The following is a 24,197-nucleotide window of genomic DNA, read 5'->3' on the forward strand; positions in this document are numbered from 1 at the left end:
CTATATATAGAAAACTCTAAAAGGTCCACAAAAAAATTACTAGATGTGTTTAAAGAATTCAGCAAGGTAGCAGGTGACAAGGTTAACTTTCAAAAATCAGTTGCATTTCTTTACACTAATGATGAATCAACAGAAAAAGAAACTAAAGAAACAATCCCCTTTAAAATAGCACCCAAAGTAATAAAATACACTGTAATAAATATAACCAAGGAGGTGAAAGAATTATACACAGAAAACTATAAACCATTGATGAAGGAAATTAAAGAAGACTCTTAAAAATGGAAAGATATCCCATGTTCTTTGATTGGAAGAATCAATATTGTGAAAATGGTCACACTGCCCAAGGCAATCTACAGATTTAATGCAATCCCTATCAAATTACCCAGAACATACTTCACAGAACTAGAACAAAGCATAATAAAATATATATGGAACCATCAAAGACCTAGAATTGCCAAAGCATTACTGAAGAGAAAGGAAGAGCCTGGAGGAATAACTCTCCTAGACTTCACACAATACTACAGAGCTGCAGTCATCAAGACATCATGGTATTGGTACAAGAACAGACATGTAGATCAATGGAACAGAATAGAGAGCCCAGAAATGAACTCAGAAACAGTTGGTCAACTCAACCTGGACAAAGGAGGCAAGAATATACAATGGAAAAAAGACAGCCTCTTCAGCAAGTGGTGTTGGGAAAACTGGACAGCAACATGTGAAGAAATGAAGCTAGAATGCTCCCTTACACTGTACACAAAAATCAACCCAAAATGGATCAAAGACTTAAACATAAGACAAGATAAAATAAACCTCCTAGAAGAAAATATAGGCAAAACATTATCTGACATGCATATCAAAAATGCTCTCTTAGAAGAGTCATCTCAAGCAATAGAAATAAAATCAAGAATAAACAAATGGGACCTTATGAAACTTACAAGCTTTTGCACAGCAAAGGAAACCATAAGTAAAACAAAAAGACCTACAGAATGGGAGAAAATTTTTGCAAAGGAAACCAACAAAGGCTTGATCTCCAGAATATATAAGCAGCTCATATGACTTAATAAGAAACAATCAAACAACACAATCCAAAAATGGGCAAAAGACCTCAACAAGCAATTGTCCCAGGAAGACATAGAAATGATCAATAGGAACAAGAAAAAATACTCAATATCATTAATTATCAGAGAAATACAAATCAAAACTACAATGAGGTATCACCTCAAGCTAGTCAGAATGGCCATCATTCAAAAATCCACAAATGGCAAATGATGGAAAGGCTGTGGAGAAAGGGGGGCCCTCCTACACTGCTGGTGGGAATGCAGTTTGGTGCAGCCACTGTGGAAAACAGTATGGAGGTTCCTCAAAAGAGTAGGAATAGACTTACTGTATGACCAAGGAATCCCGCTCCTGGACATATATCCAGAAAGAACTCTACTTCAAAACGACACCTGAACCCCAATGTTCATAGCAGCACTATTTACAATAGTGAAGACATGGAAACAGCCTAAATATCCATCAACAGGTGACTGGATAAAGAAGATGTGGTATATTTATACAATGGGATACTACTCAGCCATAAAAACCGACAACGTAATGCCTTTTGCAGCAACGTGTTTGCACCTGGAGAATGTCATTCTAAGTGAAGTAAGCCAGCAAGAGAAAGAAAAATACCACATGAAATCACTTATATGTGGAATCTAAAAAACAACAACAACAACAACAAAAACGAAGCATAAATACAAAACAGAAATATATTCATAGACATAGAGTACAAACTTGAGGTAGCCAGGGGGACGGGGGTAGGAAGGGACAAAGTGGGATTTCAAAATGTAGAATAGATAAATAGTATTGTGCTGTGCAGCACAGGGAAATATATATAGGATCTTGTGGTGCTCACAGCAAAAGATAATATGACAGTGAATATATGTATGTTCTGTTATAACTGAAAAATTGTTCTTTACACTGGAATTTGACACAACATTGTAAAATGACTATAACTCAATAAAAAAAGTTAAAAAATCAGTATTTATTGTAGTTGTTACTTCTAGAGTGTAAAGTGAGAGGATGAAATTCAACATTGTACTTTGTGGGTAACAGTTATTTTCTTTTCCTTAAACTGGGAGACAGCTTAAATATATTTTCTACTCTTTTGAATCTACCCAGTATGGAATAAAATTAACTGAAAATATTTAGGGGGTAGAGCTCAGCAGTAGAGTGCACACTTAGCATGCACAAGGTCCTGGGTACCATCACTAGTACCTCGAACAAAAAAATAGATTTAAAATGTATCTAAAATGCATATATTTTAAATACAACAATTCTATTTAAAAATTAAATAAACAGAGCTCAAATGGTTTTGAGTACAGGGAGATTATCCCCAAGACACCCCATACGTCTGTCCTTTACATTTTGTGTAAATTAATCTGTGTCAAAGAGTAGGAAATTTGTGGTGTGACTATCATTTCCTAAAATGAACTGTAATGAGAACAACTACCATGCAAGAGCCTTATAAAAATACTACCTTTTCACTTTGTCCCTGTATTTCTGAGATGCCTTTTTCTGGTTGGAACAATATACAAAACAATGGAGAAGCCAAAGACAATTTAGGCAAAAGACATCAATATTCAGCTTTTGGCCCTAAACTATTTTTCGGTGAAGAGAGGAGAGTACTTCAAAGACCATCTGCAGCTTTCTAGCTAAGAAGCCATGGGGGGCACACACTCTCAGAATTCTGTTAAACAGAATGAATAATTATGCCTATATATTACACAGAGCTGCCGTGTAAGCTTCTGTCTGTGGAGCCAGGTCGATAGGCTCAGGGCTAGAGAAATCTGGTCAGCAGCTCATCGCTGGTGCCCAGAAATGTGGATCCGGCCATCACAGCTGGACAGAGGCCAGATGAACAAGAGAAAATGCCTGATTCGGTGTTGCACCCCTCTGGAGGTTGAGGCCACCAAAAGCAAAGGACTAATAACACAATTCAGAGCAGTGGTGGTGATATTCAGTGTTCTGCCACCCACGTATTTCCCTCCAGACAGTGCAGCTGGTACTTTAATTTCGAGATCAAGCCCAAACTAACTATTTATCACTTTTTTGCCTTCCTAACACTGTAAGGGCCTTTTTTTTTTAAAGAAAAACAATAATAAAATATTGCTGATTTCAGTTTTTGAACATGTATTTCTCCGTATATATTAAGATATCATTTCTAAACACAGAAAATCACCAATTTTGCCATTGAAACCCTGAAGAAATCAGGGCTGCACTTGGCCCACATCTGTAGGGCTGAGTGAAGCATTCCTCTGCGGGCCAGAAGTTCAAGGATGATCTTCCCTCGAGACCTCCTTTCTTTTTCAAACAAAGCCTCGTCCTAAGATATTGGAGTGTTCCCTAAAGGTAATATTCCTGTCAGAGGCTGGGCTACAATATCGAAGATTTTTTTTTCATTTCACTTAGTTATTATCCTCAGGACAAAATGGATATATCATCCAAAGCAGGATGTGCTCTGCAATGAATCTTCTTTTACTAAGCCAGTCAGAGACCCTGAAAATCAATTTTTGTCTAGTCAAATTTTCAGCACGGTAACAAGAAATTAAGAGAACTTACCTCCAGGTAGTTATTTTGATTAAAATATCCATACAGAAAGCAAGCCACCCCCACAACTGCTGCCATGAGGAGCATCTAAGTGTAATAGCCCAGCCAAGCAAAGTAGATTCTGACCTTCTCTATCCTGCAGAAAGACAAAATGTAGTTTCAGAAGACACATAATCATTCTGTAGCTTCATCCTCATATCATTTTTTAATTTTTCTTTTTTGGGGGGGCACAATAAGGTTACTTATTTGTTTTTTAAATGGAGCCATTAGGGTTTGAACCCAGGACCTCATACATGCTAGGCATGCACTCTGCCACTGAGCTATACCCTCCCTCCATCATATTAATTTCCGACACTAAATCAAGGGGGCTTTAAGTTTAAACCTATGACTCAATTCACACTTAAAACATACGCGTTTTCATAGCAGACCCCAAATTCTACTATGAAATAAGAAGTATTTTCCGTATCATAGAAGTACTGATCACTGGTTAACCTGCTGAAGCAAGATAAATGAGAACAGGGCAAAGGAGGGGACAAGGCCAACTCCGGAGCAGATGCAGGGGATCATCACCACTCAATGGAAAGACTGGCACATTCAACAAATCCCCCTAAAGATCGTTCTTAACAAGTGCGACACGAGTGTACGTCAACAACTTGCTCAGTCATCTGCTCCTGCCTTATCTCGGGAACTTCCCAGGAGTAAATGCATCGTAAACCACAGATAATAAGAAAGTGGCTGATAATGATAACAACTGGGAGTGCAATGTCTCTCTGACAAAATATTTATAAAACTCATTATGAGAATGGGAGAGAGCAGGAGGTATGTGACTGAGGAAGTTACCGCCCTGTATCCTTTGTATCTAGCACGTCTGTTGTTCCTAGGTTTTAAAAACTCTTCAGTGTTTCTTAGTTAATCTGGAGTAGATGGAAAAGGCCAGGTAGGCAAGATTAGAAGAAAGGGGGCAGGGCATGAAGCGGTGCCAGGCTGGTCCTGAAAGGGAGACAAACACAGACAGGCAAACACAGAGGGTTTAGGGATGATGGGGAACAATGAGACGGCGGCTCAGGTGTGTCTTGTTGCTGATGCTTCCCTCAACTGGCTCACTCCTGACTCGGCAGTGCTGGGTAAAACCTGTGGATTTCCTCAGCTCTGAGTTCTCTCTAAGGCTTCCGGCTCAGTCTGGAGCTGAGATGAGTTCCGTGGGCTTAGCCTAGGGGGGACTCAGCTCTAAGAACAGCCTGGAGTCCTGGAAAACTTCAAGCAGGAACCCCCTTGGGCTGGACCAGCACTCACAGAGAAGCTGTGAGACCAGCTCCATCGTCAGAGACCTGGGCGTGGACCAATCCATGGGGAAAAGTGCTGAACCCGATGCCGAATCAGATAGGAGGGACAAAGTGTGTTTATTCTCATGTGACTGGGCTTTGTGGCCTGGCTCACGGATGGCAGGCTCAGGATGGTGTCTGGCAGAGAAAACCCGGGCAATGGGTTTCAGATGTCTTGGACTCTTTCTTGTTAAGCTTTCTGTAATACATTCTTATCAACTATCCACCCTGGAAATGACACATTCAAAGCTGAAAGAATGTAAGAAGTTTTCTGCTCCAAATACCCAATGGTAAACACACCCTGCTACAGTTAGAGAGCTGGGCAGGCAGCCTCTGTCTGGATATTTACAGTGACGGGGAGTTCATTACTTCCGAAGGTTACATGTCGGCAAGAAGGTCAGAAAGAATTTTTGAGCCTTAAACAGATGTCTGCCTCCTAGTCCTTGCTGAAAGGCTAAGAATAATGAGGATCCCTTCAAATGTAGTTTTGTCTGATTGTTATCTCTCTCTGTCAAAAACACCCCAATTCTTAACATCAATTTTTTCAAAATTCAGTTTTGATTTCTTTTTATCAAAATTATACCATACATTCATTAAAGTGTCAAACTGTTCTAAAACACCTATTGTAAAAAGGAGCAGTCCCCAACAACCGCCCCCATTTCCTGGCTAGAAGCAAACACGTTCAGCTCCTACTGCTGACTCTTGGAATAATTACCCCCCTATCTCTGACTAATGTCCTTGTAGCACAGCCTACTGACTTTTTCAGCTTTATGTATCACTTATTTGACTTTTTATTTTGGAAGATGAGGATTAAGCTCTCTTTCAAACCCCATCTCATCTACACACCCAAACCTTCATTCTTCCAACCTTTGGGCATGATTACATTATAATTTTGATCAGCTCAATATCCTTGGGTTGCATTATTAGGACTCTGTACAGACTGTTCACAGCTGTAGCAAGTTGTCTTCTAGGCTTATTTTTTTCTTCCCTACTTTATTTATCCTGGAGTTAATAATTGGCTTGGTGGTTCATAGCTTAGTTTGCTGTGAATTTAACAATTCAACCCCAGACCTTCTTCTAATGAATAACTTTCTCACTACTTTCTAATACTTGTCTACAAATTTCACCTCCTTGAATAAATCTCTTCTGATCTCCTTCGACCTGGATTAACGACATGCTAGTCTTGTCACAGATCTCAAGGGGTCACTAGTCGGAAACAACCAAGGGAACAAGTGGACCAGGAGCAGGGAACAGATCAATGTATTTTCCTTAGCAAAACATACTTAAAATAATGGGAAAATTGTTTTTTTACAAACACAGACACACACACAAACCCTAAAAGCCCATAAAGAATGATTAAAGAGCCATCGAACCCATCGCCCTGCCATCAAATACTGTATAACATAAAACAAAAATAACAGAAGGAAAACATCATATAAATATGAATCTCAAGGGGGGTGGGGTACACTCAGTGGCAGAGTGTGTGCTCAGCATGCATAACGTCCTAGATTCAATCTTCAGTACCTCCATTAGAAAAAATAAATATTTAAAAAGAAAAGAAAAATGTATCAACTTTAAATATTTACGCATGTACAAACATCCTCTTTGAAAGCTGTTCTACTGGATAACCCGGGTTAATGAGAAAGTGCCTTTCCTTGACTGTGATCCTGCTGACAAATGAAGGAGGAAATTAGAGTATGGCCAGATGAAATAAAATCCCTTATGAAATAATGATCCAAGATGACAATCATTACTGGCTCCCATCACAATAAAGAGTCAACTGGACATTATGTACCTTGTGACAGGAGAACAAAACTCCATGTAACAAGTATTCTTGCACAAAGTTGAATCTCAAGCTTTTAGGGGAGGATCAAATCACTTAGCTAAAGCAAATACATAGGATGGAGAAACAAGTCTAACACCACAGGGAAGAATGAATTCAGCCAAACAGAAAACACAGAAGCCCCTCTACAATTTCAAGGTAAATGAGAAACAGGAAAATTATAGATTAGAACCCACTTGAGAGATATGCTAGCAGCAATGTCTGAACCTAGTCTATATCCTGATTGCAGTCCAAAAATTACTTAAAAATATATTTTTGGATAATCAGGGAATTATTTTGTGACCCTAAAAGAAAGGACTATTTCAATTGTGTTTAAAGAGATCTTGACATTTCACTAATGAGAGGTTAAGCTATGTAGGATTTTCTTCAAAATGACCCCATAGTGGGGGAGGGGGAGGCGGAGAGAAAATATGGAACAACAGTGACTCTGAGTTTATAATTCTGGAGCTGGGTGACCGCTACAAGCAGGCCGGCTGTACTGTTCTCTCTACTTTTGTACATGTTTGAAACTTTCCATAAAATGTGAAACATGTATGACTGAAAAATTGTGCTGAACACTGGAATTTGACACAACATTGCAAAATGATTATAAATCAATAAAAAAGTTTAAAAAAAGTGAAACAAACAAAAACACTTCACAGTGTTTTAAAACTCTCACTTTGAAGGTTAAAAGGTTTGCCCAAGTAGGTGGGCACCTGCATGGGGCACTGAGATTAGAAAGAACAGGCACCTGGCTCCACGCCGACCTGGGGCTACATTGACCCTCCTCTTCTCCTCTCCATCCACAGCCAGCCCATTACTGCATCGTTGCAGCTCCACTACCCAAATGCATTCCACCCTGGCTCCCACCATCTCCAAGAGCCTCCTACCTGATCTCCCTGCTTCCTGGGTCCCTGAAATCCATTCTCCACATTATCTTTGCAAAACGTGAGTGAGAAAAAATTACTTTAGTGCTTAAACTATCATGACTGCTTCTCACGGCACTTAGAGTCTTCACTCCTTTCTGTGCTCCTGATGCCCTTCTAAACCTCGCGTCTCATTATTCTCATCAGCACTGGCTCCAGTATCTCCTAAAACCGGCCAAATGCATTTGTGCCTCGAGGCCACTGGACAAGCTGCCTCTATCCCTGGGATGACTTTTCCCAGATCCTCAAAGTCTGGCCTCCTTATGACCATCCACATCTCAGCTCACATGTCACCTACTCAAAGATAGCTTTCTTGACTCACTTCCCCCAACGTCTCCCCATCTCAACACTGTGTTATTTCCTTCATTTCAATCAGACGTTTTGTTTCCTTATATGTCCAATTATGTTTGTTTGCTCAGTTATTCTTGGCCTCCCTCTCCCCAGCCGCCTTGCCCAAACAGCATAAGTTGCCGGGGAGCAGCCGGCACTGGTGCTCTGAGAAGACCCACGCTGAGTGAGACGTTAACAGTCACATGGTGTAGTGGGATGGTGTCACATGGCAAATACAGTGAAGCAGTGAGAATTTCTATCTCTTATTTTATAATTTAAGTGAAATCTAAGATTTTCTCCTGTTTAATGAAGAATTTGGTAGGTCTTTGGTCCCAGTTCCTGGATGGCAACCTCTAAAGCCTTGAAATTTCCCAAGATAGGAGTGTCTTTGTTATGCATGGTAGACCCTTGGATGGCTTATGTTCATGAGATCACTCAGGATGGGGACTGGCCAGCCAGAGACACCAACCATGTGATTAGAGGAGTGGGGCTATGAGCTGTGTGACAGGTGAGTGACCACCAGGAGAGGAAGGGGCTCAAGGGTTAGGGCTAAGGACAGGTTTGAGTTAGGGTTTGGGTTAGCCAAGTCAGTAGTGACTCAATCAATCATGCCTTTGTAATAAAGCCTCCAGTAAAATCCTGGGGCAATGAAGCTCAGAGCTCCTGTGAGCTTCCTGGTTGGTAACGCTCTTGGAGGACTGTCACACTCAGATGCCATGAGGGCAACCCTGAGCCCTTCCCACTGGAGTGCTCTCCACAACAGCTCACCTGATGAGATCCAAGTTCTGCTTCTTGTCTATGCTTCGAGGAGGAGCCCATTCCCTGTACAGAAGGCCCTGTTCGCTGGGGCAGCTGAGGTCCTCTGACGGAGACTGAAGTTGCAATGGGAAGCAGAAGCAAACAGGTGAGTGTCACAATCACCACGTGTTCACATGTTCTGTTGGTAAAAATGTTGTGCTAACACTTCGTGGTCATTTGTAAATAAGGGGCCCTCACTTGCCAGAAGGGATGGAAGCACCATATAGTTTTTCATAATTCTCACCCGGGGCTAATACTAACCCCTTGAGGGTCATATGCAAACGTGGGTGGAAAGGAATGCTTGGATGTTACAGTCCTGGGAGCACCGTGGGTACCTGGGGAGAGCCCTGCAGATGCTTAATGTCCTAAAAGTGGGCCAGTCTTACACAGCAAAAAACTAGGCCACCCAAGTGCCCAAACTGCTGCAGTGGAGGGACTCCTGACGGTCCAGCCCCCTCCTTGGACGCCCAGAGGAACCTGGACTCTGGCTGGCTAGGGGCAGGGTCAATTCTAAAACCCAGGCTTTTTTGTCCCCACAATTCAGTAGTTATTCTGTGACAGCACATGGAATATAAACAACAAAGAAACTTGACATACTGTTATATATTTAGCTTACTCAAGAAACAAAGTTTAAATCCAGTCATTCTCCTTTCCACCTAACCTACATTCCTTCCTCCTGTACTAGAACCAGATTATCACCCACCCAGCCTTAACATGGGTCCTTACTCCACTTACCTCCCTCCCAAACACTGCATGAGATTATTCCTCAGCCCGGGTGTGGGACCAGCAATTACAACAGACTTTATTGGAAAAGAACTCGTTGTGTGCAGATGCTGACTACACACTATAGAATCCTGGTGTCCCACATTAGTAATCATGACAGCTGTTTGCAAGTGTCCCCAAAGTTCATTTCAGGCTCTCACTGCTAATTTTGCTGGGGCACAAATATAAAACATGTGGACTGCCGGGCTGGACTGCTCTGCTGGGTCTCTGAGCCAGGAAGCTCAGTGTCTGCTCCATGCACCCAGCTCCCTGTTCTGTTCATGCATGTGTATCAAGCAGCTGTTTAGTGTCCTCGTTTTGATATCTTATACAGTACACTTCAGTGTTGTCTTCATCCACAAATATGTGTACCACATAGTACTAATGATCAATCTCAGTCTTTGCTTTCTTTGATCTTAGAGAGTCAGATAAATGGATAGCTAAGATAACAAAGCCATAGAGTGCTATAATATAGTATTTCCTTTATTTCAATGACAGAATTTATTTAAAGAGATTAGATATAATGTTCTTGCATTTATGGCATCATTAAGCATCTGAAGCAGTCACATTTTAGCAACTTCATTTCATTAGAGATGTTATCAGTTAGAGAAGTGTTTCTGAATTTGAGGAGTTGCTGTCATCTCAGAGTCCCCCAAAATAGTCAACACTCTGTGGTATTGCCATCATGACAAGAACTCAGACAGATGAATTTTGGAAAGCTCTGTGACATTCTACCTAGTGAACAGCTAGAAAATGTTATTTCAGAGGGATAAAGCCTGAATTACAGAAAATGATAAATGAAATGGTCTAACATGCATTTCTCTTACAAGGAACTAATAATTCTTTGGTTGATAATAACATCTGTCAGTTATTATGAAAAGAGCTGACAGATACATAGTACTCACTATAAGCCAGGGCTGTCCTAACATTGACATGGATTCATTAATTCCCACAGCAACTCTACGAGATGGGTACTATTATTACCCCCATTTTATTGATGAGGAACTTGATAAACAGAGAGGCTAAATGACTTTTGCAAGGTCGACAGTGAGAAACAAGCACAGGTGTTCCAGCCTGAGTGTACGCTCTTCGCCACTGCTCCCTTTTATCTCTTTCTTTTCTTTTTTTTGGGGGGGTGGTGGGGAGGTAATAAGGTAATACTGGTGGGGGGTGGGGAGGTAATTAGGGTAATTTATCTATTTTAGAGAAGGTGCTGGGGGCTGAACCCAGGACCTTGTGCATGCTAACCATGCACTCCATCACTTGAGCCATACCCTCCCCTCTTGAGTCTATGCTCTTAGCTGCTAATCCTCACTGCCCCACACGGTAGCTCTGGGGGAACTACAGTTCATTCATTCACTCATTTAAACTCGGCCTTCCCGGTGCCTGGGATTCAGCAGTAAAAAAGACAACCTGGTTCCTGCTCTAAATGAGCTTGTAGACTTCTGACATATTATCTTCATTTTACCCAGAAAGAAACAAATTCAAGAAGATTAGCCCTTTTCTGCTAACCCTGGAGGAGACATGAGGTGCTTTATTTCATTTCTGCCATTTGACTTACACCATGGGGAGGGAAAGCTGCCTTGCAGGTCCTGGAGATCACAAGCCTGTTAATCCTGAATTTTTTAACATTGACCCTTACTTGATACTTGATCTGAGAAGGGATGAAATAAACCTAAAAGGATTCTATAAGAGAGTGTGTGGTTTATACAGGGTAACAAACCAGCCACTATTTACTATCCTAACAGGAATCTGTAGGTATACTTCTTTTCTTTCTCTTTTTTCCTTTTTTTTGGGGGGGGGGCAGCTTTTAAAAACCAAACCAAACCAACCAAACCGAATCACTGATAATTCAACAGAAGGTTCTAAATCACCCCCAAGACAGCAGTAAAACTTGGTTTAGACTTACAATCTAGCCTCTGGTGGCTGAAATGAAGAATGTGTCTCTATCCTGAATATAAAAGACATTCATGCAGTTCTTCTCAAATGGGGCGGTGAAAAACTCTTGCTCTGGCTTGATGATACTTTCATCCACTTGGAGGACTTTCATAAAACAGCTGAAATTATCAAAGTCTGAGGACCAGGTTTTCAGATCATTGGGTTTCAGAGGCAATTTTATGTGCAGTATCTCAGCGTATGTACACAGCACTTCCCACACGGTGTGAACTTTTACAAATACAAGCTTGTCATCCAAAAACCTATATTTGGAGAATGAAAACACAAACCAGGAAACTATTTTCACATTTTTAGTAAACAGATTTTTCTTACCTTGTTGGTAGTTAAAGCATGTGTGCAAACACACACACATATGACACTGGTAAAAGTAAAGATATAATAAAAATAGATTTGCAAACCATCATACACTTTTGCCTTAAAGATAATTTCTTTATTGAAATTACTGAAAAATTAATTAAAATCCTTACAGTTCATTCATAAAATTACCAATGTTTTAGATGAAGAAAAGCAAACTTGTTAATATTTAGTCCAAATTAGTAACTAAAAATAAAAACACTAAAATAATCTTTGCAGTGGTATTGTAATGACAATTTTAAAAATTTCTCAAATCTAGAAGAGAATTATTTACATATTTGTTCAATATAGTGTTAAACAGCCATTAAAAAGGATTTAAAATAATTGTATTTATTGATATGGAATATAAAATAAAAGGAAAAAGCAAAAAATTGTGAAATAATAATTTTCCTTTTTGGAAGGGAAAAATATCTACATTTGAGCAAAGAAAGTTTAGAAGGATTTTAAGATTGTTTATGGATAATTAAGGTATAGATGATTTTTAATTCCACTATTCTTACATTTTCAATTTTGGGGGGTAAATTTTTATAATAAAAAATTGTTAAAAAGATTCTTGCATAAATACATTGATAGATATATTTATGACTACATCCTTTGGTTATTAAAAAAGATCTCCTTGCTTTGGATCTGAAACATACATTCTGTAATGCAGATTATGCCTGACTCCCCTCCCAGCCCACAGTGAAGGCATAGCTGGGGTGACATGTTTCAAATGCCATTCCAGCATTCCAGTAACATGCAGGTTCCTGGCCAATGGCTGCAAAGGTACTGACACTCACTGATCTGGTTGCTTCTAGCTGCAGACCATCACAGATGTGGTTAGATTCATAGGCTTATGTTTTTCTCTGTCAAAAGAAATCAGAAAATGTTAGGCTTTTACCTTCAACAAGGGAACAAGAAGTTGTTTGATTATTTTATGCAAAAAAAAAAAACAAACTAATTTGAACCTGATGAAAAGACATTTGTTCAAAACAGCACAATATCAATGAAGGTGCTCTGGCAGCAGGAACTTGTTAGATTCCTGTGGGTGCTGGACTCCTAACATGGAATTCCCTTGGCACTCCAGAAGGCCCATAGTTTTCCCCATGGGTTTGTGGCCATTTGTGGTGCACAGAAGTCTCTGGGTTTGCCACCATTCTAAGGCCTTTTATGGCTTATGAAAGGTTTTGCACTCAAATGGAGTTTTTTTTGAGTCCCACTCACTGATGTCATTTACCAGAGTTATAGTCCAGATCTGACATTCTAGACTTTTAAAATCTTGCATACATTCAAATGGTTCAGGTTTGGATGTGTATTCACCTCTGCATGCCTAGACCAAATTCGGTAAAACCACCCAGACAAGTTCAGCAAAATGCAAAGAAATTTTTCTATCTGCAAGACTGAAATGTCTGTGAAGCTATAAAAACTTCTACATCTACAAAAATAGGGAACTAACTCATCAATAACACATCTATCCATATTACATGGCCATTTAAAAAAAATACTGTATTTACTGCTATTAAATTCTACCTGGCTTTTGCCAAGTTGTGTCCTAAACTGTAAGGGAAGTATATGAAGGTAGAGAATTTTTGAACTTTTAAGAGAAAAAGAAACCCTCCTCCACGGTTGGTGGGAATGCAAATTGGTGCAGCCATTATCGGTGACAATATAGAGGTTCCTTAAAAAACTAAAAATAGACTTCCATGTGATCCAGCAATCCCATTCATGGCCATATGTCTGGAGGAAAATATAATTCAGAAAGACACATGCACCCCGATGTTCATAGCAGCACTATTTACAATAGCCAAGACATGGAAACAACCCAAATATTCACTGACAGATGACTGGGTAAAGAAGGTGCAGTATATTATATATATATATGTATGTATACATATATACATACACACACGTATATACACACTCACACACACACAGACAATGGAATACTGCTCAGCCATAAAAAATAAAATAATGCCATTTGCAACAACACAGATGCACCTACAGGGTATTATGCTAAGTGAAATACGTCAGAAAAAGAAAAACAAATATTCTACGTATTAACTTATATGTATATCTAAAAAATAAAACAAATTAAAGACTATAACAAAACAGAAATAGATTCACAGGAACACAGAACAGACTGGTGGTTACCATCTGGGAGAAGGAGGAGAGGGGAGGCAGGCTGGGGGTAGGGGCTTGAGAGGTACAAAGTACTACATATAAAATGGAGGAAGGAGGTCAAGACAGCGGAGTAGTAGGATGCACGTAGCTCACCCTCTCCCAAAGATGCACCAAGACTCACATCTATGGACCCTCTCCGCCAACCAGAGCACCTAAGGAACTCCAAAAGAACATTGTCTTCTTCAAAAGACAAAGACACCAAAAATCTGGTAGGAAAAAGGCAAAAAAAATAAAAGGTAGGTGGAAAGGCAAAGCAGAGCGGGACGGGTCCCGCGGGGAGGGAGCGGCAAAGGACAGCTGGTACTCGCTCGCTGGGTCTCCCCTCTCCAATGGAGAGGACAGCAGGACGGAGGGGGAGCCTCAGAGGCTCGGGTCTGTAAGGAGCAGCCCTTGACCAACAGAACTAAGTGAAACGGGCACAGAGGGTCCCTGTGACACCCAGGCCGAGACTCGAGCCAGAAGCTAGTGGCTGGGACAGGCCGCCAGGGCCAGGTGGAGGACGGAGACGGCTGCGCTGAGGCAGCCCTGGGGGACTGCAGGGGGCTGCGCGCTGTGGCTGTGGGTGCACACGGCAGAACAACCTGGGCCTCCATGAAACAGCATGGCTGATGTGCCCTGCGGGGAAGGGTGCACACCCCCATCTCTGAAAACCCAGGGAAGGTTTTCAGCGGGGAGAGGCGGGGCTGAAGCACAGACGCCATATCCTCCGGCGCTTGGCACCCGGGTTGGGACGGGGGCGGGGGCGAAACCTGGGTCCGCGCCTGGGGGCTTGGCAGCCTCGGAGTCCAGACAGTGACTTGTTTGCAGCCCGAGGCAGATAGAATCCTTCCGCCCTGGTGCCTGGCAAAGTTCGCGCTGCCAGAAGAAACAAGGAGCTGAGTTTGGACACGGAGCAGGAACGGAGGTGTTCCTCAGCCTTCCTGGGGCCCGCCTGCGGAGTGCCGACCCGGGGCAGAGCGCACGGCAGGCCGGAGCTGCAGAGCAACCGGCGCCGGGAGATGGCGGGTGGCCCCTGCCTTTCCAGCAGGATCTCTGTGCTGGGAGGGGGCGCGATCTGCGTGCCGACAGGCACTGGGAGCAGCATAGACGAGGGCGCCAACAGAGGTCCTCGTGAAACAACAAACTGAGCCCTCGAAACAGGGCGAATACAGAAAGACTTCTCATTCAGAGCGCACATTCTCCAGGAGAACACCCACTCCCCCTTTTGAGTTTTTTGATCTTTTTTTGCCTGCTGTATTCTCTGTTAACTTTTTGATTTTTGCTTTTTAAACAGCTGAATCCTCTCAGTTTTGGTCCCTTTTGAATTTTGTTTCTAAAATGGAATGGTTGTTATTTAGAAAGGTACACGTCGTGTCATTTTTCTCTCTCTTGGTTTTGATCACCTGTTGTTGATTGTACACAGGTTTCAAATGTTTTTGTCCTCTTTTATCCTATTTTGGAGTTTTTGGGAGACGTCACAACCCGATTGCTGTTCTGCTTCAATTTACTCTTCAGTGGTTTACTGTATGCTGTTTTCAGGCCTTTATTTTCCTCCTCTTTTTCAGAATTCTCTCTTCATCATATCTTTTTTTTTTTTTGTCTGTTCTATTTTTTATTACCTTTTTCATTTCTAAATTCTGGAAGGTTGTGTATGCTTCTAGTTGTGGTTCCTTTTTGAATTTTTCTTTCTAGACAATTGTGTGTGCTTCTAGTTTTGATTCCTTTTGGGTATCTCTCCTAAAGTAGTTATATTATTGTTTTTTAAAGAGAATCCACTTGATTGCATTTTCACTTCTTTTGGGTTTGATCTCCTGCTGTTGTTTGTAAATGGATTTTAAGTGTCATTTTTGGATCTTTTTTCGTTTTAGCTTTCTTGAGGGTTTTTAAAAAGATCTCAATTCGAATGCTACTCTAATTCAAATTGCTCTTCTATAATTGATACACAGTTTTCAAACGTTTTTTTCTCCCTTCTTTTAAAGTTCTCTCTCTCCTTTTTTTTTTTTACTTTTTAAGTTTTATTCCTACATAGGCATTAGATAGATAAATAAATAAACTCCTTTAAGGGCCACAATAAATTACTGATACTCCATAAGCCACAGCACCAGAGATATACGAGCAAGATGAAGAAGCAGAGAAACCATTCCCAATTAAAAGAACAAGAGAAATCCCCTGAAAGAATGACCAATGAAATAGACATTGAGAGCCTAATAGATCAAGATTTCAAAAAAGGAGTGATCAAATTGCTGAAGGAACTAAAAGAGATAGTGTATAGATATAAAATACGTCAAAAATGAAATTGGAGTTATAAAGAGCCAAGTAGAATGGGTAAACTCATTGAATGAGATGAGGAATTATCTAAAAGCTGTGCAAAGCAGAGTAGAAAATGCAGAGGAACGAATTAGTGACCTATAAGACAGGACAACAGAAAACACACAATCAGAAGAGCTACAAGATAAACAAATAAAAATAGCATAAGAGACCTATGGGTTAATATAAAGCATGCCAGTTTTCGCATGATAGAGGTCCCAGAAGGGGAAGAAAGATCAAAAGGGATTGAAAAGGTTTTTGAAGAAATCATGACTGAAAACTTCCCAAACTTAAAGAAGGAATCAGATATCCAAGTACAGGAAGCCCAGAGGGTTCCAAACAGGAAGAACACAAATACACCCACACTAAGACATATCATAATCAAGATGGCCGGATACAAGGATAAGGAAATGACTCTAAAGGCAGCAAGAGAAAAGCAAAGAGTAAGTTACAAGGGAAACCCCATAAGGCTCTCAGCTGATTTCTCTACACAAACACTAGAAGCCAGAAGGGAGTGGTAAGATATATTCAAACTCCTGAATGAAAAAAAAGATGCAGCATAGGATACTTTATACAGCAAGGCTATCTCCTGGGATAGAAGGAGAGCAAAAGAATTCCACAGATAAGAAAAATCTGCAGGAGTTTAGCAACACTAAACACATGCTAAAAGAAATATTGAAAATTGTACTCTAAATAGAAAAGCAGCAGGATGCTACAGAGATGAGAAACTCACAACTGGAAAGGTGATAACTCATGAATTACAAATAAAATAAACACAAAATTATAGAAGACATACAAATCATTGAGAATGGCAGAGGGAGGCAGGGAAATATAGAATTATTTTTTCTCTTTTTTTAAATTTTTTGTTCTCGGTATGATGGGTTTGAGATAATGTTATTATCAGTTTAATAGAAAACAGTTATAGTAAGGGGCTAATATGAAAAAGGGCAACCACAAGCCAAAAACTTACAAGGGAGTCATAAAAATTAAATAAAATCCATGATAACACAAAGGAAAGTTACCAAACCACAAAAGGAAGAAGAAAAGGAACAAAGAGGAAATACCAATTCAACTCCAAAGATAAGTTCAAAATGGCAATAAGCACACACGTATCATTAATTTCTGTAAATGTTAATGGACTAAATGATCCAGTCAAAAGACACAGAGTGCCAGACTGGGTAATAAAGCAAGAACCTTCAATATGCTGGATAAAAGAGACCCACTTTAGGGAGAAGGACACATATAGTTTGAGAGTGAAAGGATGGAAAAGGATATTCCATGCAAATGGATAAGCCAAAAAAGCAGGTGTTGCAGTACTGATTTCAGACAAAATAAACTTTAAAACAAAGGCCATAAAGATAAAGAAGGACATTTTATAATGATTAAAGGAGTGATACAAGATGAGGATATTACTTTCATTAATATATATGCACCCTATATAGGAGCACCTAAATATAAAGAACAATTGCTAACAGAGATACAGGTGATATTGATGGGAATACAATCATAGTTGGAGATTTTAACACTGCATTAACATCACTAGACCAGCCTCTCAGACAGAAAATAAAGAAGGCAAGAGAGAAATAAAACAATACAATAGAAAAATTAGATTTGGTGGATATTTTCAGAGCATTATATCCCCGAAAATAGGATTTATGTTCTTTTCAAGTGCACATGGAAAATTTTCCAGGATTGATCATGTACTTGGGCACAAAAGAAACCTCAACAATTTTAAGAAGATAGAAATTATCTCAAGCATCTTTACTGACCACAATGCCATGAAACTAGAAATCAACAACAGAGAAACAAAGGAGAAAAAAAAAGCATGGAGATTAAACAACATGCTATTAAAAAAAAGGGTCAATGAGGAAATCAAAGCTGAAATTAAAAAATACCTTGAGACAAATGACAATGAAACCACAACCACTCAAAATCTGTGGGACATAGCTAAGGCAGTGTTAAGAGGGAAGTTTATAGCAATACAGGCCTTCCTCAGAACACAAGAACCAACTCAAATAAACAATTTAACCCACCAGCTGAATTAACTAGAAAAAGAAGACCAAAAAGCCCCAAAAGTCAGCAGAAGGAAGGAAATAATAAAGATTAGGGAGGAAATAAAGAAAATAGAGATTAACAAGACTGTAGAAAAATCAATCAAACCAAAGGCTGTTTTTTTTTGAAAAAGTAAATAAAATCGACAAACCTCTGGCCAAACTCACAAAGAAGAAAAAAGAGAGAGGACAAATTGGCAACATAAGAAAGGAAAATGGAGAAATTACAACTAATACAATAGAAATACAGAATATCATACAAGAATATTATGAAAAATTCTATGGAACCAAACTGAATAACCTAGAGGAGATGGACAAGTTTCTGGAAACATACTGTCCACCAAGACTGAATCAAGAAGAAACTGACCACTTGCACAAACCAATCACTAGAAATGAAATAGAAATAGCAATTAAAGCATTCCTACAAATAAAAGTCCAGGACTGGATGGCTTCACCAGGGAATTCTACCAAACATACATAGAAGAACTGATACCAGTCCTTCTCAAACTCTTCCAGACAATTGAAAAGGAGGGAATACTCCCAAACTCATTCTATGAAGCCACCATCACCCTGATACCAAAACCAGGCAAAGACACTACAAAAAAACAGGATTATAGGCTGATATCACTGATGAACATAGATGCCAATATCCTCACCAAAATATTAACAAAGAGAATCCAACAACATATAAAAAAGATTATACAACATGACAAAGTGGGATTCATCCAAGGGACACAGGGTGGTTCAACATATGCAAATCCATCAATGTAATACATCACATCAACAAAATAAAGGACAAAAACCACATGATCATCTCAAGAGATGCAGAAAAAGCTTTTGATAAAATTCAACACCCATTTATGATAAAAAAACTCTCACCCAAATGGGTATAGAGGGAACATATGTCAACATAATAAAAGCTATATATGACAAACCTACAGCCAGCATAGTACTCAATGGTGAAAAACACAAAAGCTTCCAACTAAAATCTGGGACAAGACAAGAATGTTCACTATCACCACTCATATTCAATATCATCTTGGAAGTCCTGGCCACAACAATCAGACAAGAGTGAGAAATAAAAGGGATTCAAATTGGAAAACAAGAGGTAAAAGTGTCACTCTATGCCAATGACATGTTACTATATATAGAAAACCCTAAAAGGTCCACACAAAAGCTACAAGAGCTGATCGAAGAATTCAGCAAGGTAGCAGGCTGCAAGATTAACGTTCAAAAATCAGTTGCATTTCTTTACACTAACGACGAATCAACAGAAAAAGAAACTAAAGAAACAATCCCCTTTAAAATTGCACCCAAAGTAATAAAATATCTGGGAATAAATCTAACCAAGGAGGTGAAAGTATTACACACAGAAAACTATAAACCATTGATGAAGGAAATTAAAGAAGACTTAAAAATGGAAAGATATCCCATGCTGTTGGATCGGAAGAATCAATATTGTGAAAATGGTCACACTGTCCAAGGCAATCTACAGATTTAACGCAATCCCTATCCAATTACCCAGGACATATTTCACAGAACTAGAACAAAGCATAATAAAATTTATATGGAACCATCAAAGACCTAGAATTGCCAAAGCATTACTGAAGAGAAAGGAAGAGGCTGAAGGAATAACTCTCCCAGACCTCAGATAATACTACAGAGCTGCAGTCATCAAGACAGCATGGTATTGGTACAAAAACAGACATATAGACCAATGGAGCAGAATAGAGAGCCCAGAAATGAACTCACAAACATTTGGTCAACTCATCTTCAACAAAGGAGGCAATAATATACAATGGAATAAAGACAGTCTCTTCAGCAAGTGGTGTTGGGAAAACTAGACAGGAGCAAGTAAAACAATGAAACTAGGACACTCCCTTATGCCATGCACAAAAATAAACTCAAAATGGATCAAAGACCTAAACATCAAACAAAATACAATAAAACTCCTAGAGAAAACATAGGCAAAACATTATCTAACATATATCTCAAATCTTTCCTAGAAGAAATAAATGCAAGAATAAACAAATTAGACCTAGTGAAACTTATAAGCTTCTGCACAGCAAAGGAAACCATAAGTAAAACCAAAAAAACAACCTACAGAATGGGAGAAAATTTTTGCAAGTGATACCGACAAAGGCTTGATCTCCAGAATATATAAGCAGCTAATGCAACTTAATAAGAAACAACCAAACAACAGAATACATAGATGGGCAAAAAAACTGAAGAAACAATTCTCCAAGGAAGACATAGAAATGATCAATAGGCACATAAAAAATGTTCAATATCACTAATAATCAGAGAAATGCAAATCAAAACTACAATGAGGTATCACCTCACACCAGTCAGATTGGCCATCATTGAAAAATCCACAAATGACAAATGCTGGAGGGGCTGTGGAGAAAGGGTAACCCTCTTACACTGCAGGTGGGAATGTAGTTTGGTGCAGCCACTGTGGAAAACAGTATGGAGATTCTTCAAAACACTAGGAGTAGACATACTGTATGACCCAGGAATTCTGCTCCTGGTCTTATATCCAGAAGGAACCCTACTTCAGGATGACACCTGCATCCAATATTCATAGCAGCACTATTTACAATAGCCAAGACAGGGAAACAGCCTAAATGTCCATCAGCGGATGACTGGATAAAGAAGATGTGGTATATTTATGCAATGGAATACTATTCTGCCATAAAAACTGACAACATAATGCCATTTGCAATAACATGGATGCTCCTGAAGAATGTCATTCTAAGTGAAGTAAGCCAGAAAGAGAAAGAAAAATACCATATGAGATTGCTCATATGTGGAATCTAAAACACAAAAATAAAAAGACAGAGCATAAATACAAAATAGATATAGACTCATAGACATAGAATGCATACTTGTTGTTGCCAAGAGGGTGGAGGGTGGGAAGGGATAGACGGGACTCTATAATTGTATATCAGGTAAACAAGATTATTCTGTAAAGCACAGGGAAATATACACAAGATCTTATGGTAGCTAACAGAGAAAAAATGTAACAATGAATACATATATGTTCATGTATAACTGAAAAACTGTGCTGAACATTGGAATTTGACACAACATTGTACAATGTTTATAAATCAATAAAAAATTTTAAAAAAGAGTGAATGATCACATCATACTGTATACCAGAAACTTTAAACTGATTATATGACATTAAAAATAATGTTAAAAATGTGAAAAAATTAATAAAAAATATAATGGATAGTTTACAGAGCTGTATCATACAGCACAGGGAAATATAGCCATTATTTATGGTGACTTTAAGTGGAATATAATATATAAAAATGTTGAATCTCTTTGTTGTACATCTGAAACTAATATTATAAAAATCAACTACTCGATTACAAAATTTTTAATAAAGTTCATATTTTTTGCAATAAGTTAGAAGCCAGCATGGTCCAATAGAAACATAATGCAAGTCACAATTTTCTTCTTCTTCATCAGAGTATCGGCAATCAGGAAAGACACTTGAAACCAAAAACATACAGTTCCAGAAGCTGACAAAATGTGGAGGGTGGTGACAGAAAGATAAATCAAAGACCATTCCAAGCCTTTGGGTATTCAAGACCAAAGAAATGATTGCCCCATTGAATGTGGAGACATTGCAAGAAAAAGATTATGAAACCAGATTTAGACATGTTGAATCTGACATATGAGCTAAAAGTAGGTGTTCTCTAAGAAGCTCAAAATTCAAAACTGAAGCACAAATCTAGAGTACAGGCTTTAGATGCAGATAGACAAGACATGATAAATCTCCTGAAAGAAAACATAGGCAAAACATTATCTGGCATAAATCTTAGCAACGCTCTCCTAGGGAAATCTACCCAGGCAATGGAAATAAGAGCAAAAGTAAACAAATGGGACGTAGTTAAACTCATAAATTTCTGCACAGCAAAGGCAACCATGAGTAAAATAAAACAACAACCTATGAATGGAAGAAAATATTTGCAAATGATACGACTAACAAAGGCTTAATTTTCAGAATATATAAACAGCTCATACAACTTAATACCAAAGAAATAAACAACTCAATCCAAAAATGGGCAGAAGACCTAAACAAACATTTCTCCAATGAAGACACAAATGGCCAATAGACACATGAAAAAATGCTCAGTATCACTAATAAACAGAGAAATGCAAATCAAAGCTACAATGAGGTATCAGCTCACACCAGTCAGAATGGACATCTCTCAGAAGTTCATGAGTGATAAATGCTAGAGAGGCTGAAGAGGGAAGGGAACCATCTTACACTGCTGGTGGGAATCCAGGTTAGTTTAGTCATTATGGAAAGCATGGAAATCCCGCCAAAAACTAAAAGTAAACTTACCCTATGACCCAACAGTCTCACTTCTTCATATATAACTGGAAGGAACTCCAATGTGAAAAGATACCTGCATCCCAGTATTCATAGCACCACTGTATACAATAGCCGAGACATGGAGGCAAGCTAAATATATCAACATACGACTGGATAAAGAAGTTGTGGTATATTTATACACTGGAAAACTACTCTACAATGAAAAGGACAAAATAAAAATATTTGCAGCAACGTGGATGGACATAGAGATCGTCATTCTAAGTGAAAGCAGCCAGAAACAGAAAAATACCAAATGACACCACTCATATGTGCAATCTAAAAAAAGAGAGAAAAGGACGCTGTGAACTCATCTACAAAACAGAAACAGACTTGCAGACTTAGTAAACAATCTTAAGGTTACCAGTGAAAGGGGGTGGGAAGGGATAAATTTGGGAGTTTGAGCTTTACAAATGTTAGCCACTATATATAAAAATAGATTTTAAATGAAGTTTCTTCTATATAGAAGAGAAACCTATGTTCATTATCCAGCAATAATCTATAATGAAAAAACCAATACAGCCACCAACTGTGGAAGCAAGAGAAGAAAGGAGATTTAGTTATGCTGGGCTACAGCCAACTTCTAAAGACCTTGTCAGCCACTGAGGCTGACCCGAGTACACTGAGCCCTCCTCCCAGGGACAGGCTGACATGTCATGCGTCCTGCAAACCTGGGGTAACAGAGGCCATCCCCAGATCTGGCCCTGGGGAAGATGGGAGCAAGTCCACCTGCTCCCTCTGGGGCAGCACCCATCCCCACAGCCCCCGCCTCCAGACCGCACCACGCCTGACTCTCAGGAACACACTGACGTGAAAACAAGTGATCCATGAACCTGGGGTAGCAGCGGGGAGATGGCCAGCGACCTGGCAAGCTTGTCGCTTTGCCCCCATCTCCCCCAAGGCCTGTCCTGGGCTCGGCCTCTGCTGCTCCAGGCATGGTCCCCAGGTCAGCCTGCTCCCAGGAGGAGGGCGCGGTGTGCTCAAAGGCACTGGCGGGTTATGGGGTCTGCCCATGGGAGCCTATGGATTTGCTTCAAACTCCCCAGCACATGGCCTGAGCTTGGCCTCTGCTGCCTCAGGTTCGTGGAACTCAGGTTACAGGTCAGCCTGCTCCTGGAAGGCGGGTGCTGTGCTGTCAGGGAATGGCGGCGGCTGCGATGGCGGGATTGGGGCTGCCCTGTGAGAGCGCGGGGGTTGCGACCATTTCCCGCTGTTGCTGCAGCCATCCCAGCACACTGATCGCACTGCACCCACCTCCCAGGAGCAGCCTGACCTGTAACCTGAGTCCCACGAATCTGGGGCTTTAGAGGCCGCCCCCAAGGTCAGGCCACGGGGAAGATGGGAGCAAACCCAGGGACTCTCGTGGGACAGCCACCATTCCATCCAAGGCCCCGCGACCGCACCGCACCCGCCTCCCAGGAGCAGCCCATCGTCTGAGGGCCAGTCGGAGAT

The 24,197-nt window shown here is 40.0% G+C and overlaps 1 pseudogene; it reads right to left on the bottom strand.

The window, feature by feature from the left end:
* LOC102539641 (anoctamin-6-like) overlaps positions 1-22,673 on the bottom strand; it is a 52,167-nt pseudogene extending 29,494 nt beyond the window's left edge.
* Between the last annotated feature and the right edge of the window lie 1,524 nt (positions 22,674-24,197).

The sequence above is a fragment of the Vicugna pacos genome, chromosome 35 (genome assembly GCF_048564905.1).
Source record: "Vicugna pacos chromosome 35, VicPac4, whole genome shotgun sequence".
NCBI classification, from domain to species: Eukaryota; Metazoa; Chordata; class Mammalia; order Artiodactyla; family Camelidae; genus Vicugna; species Vicugna pacos.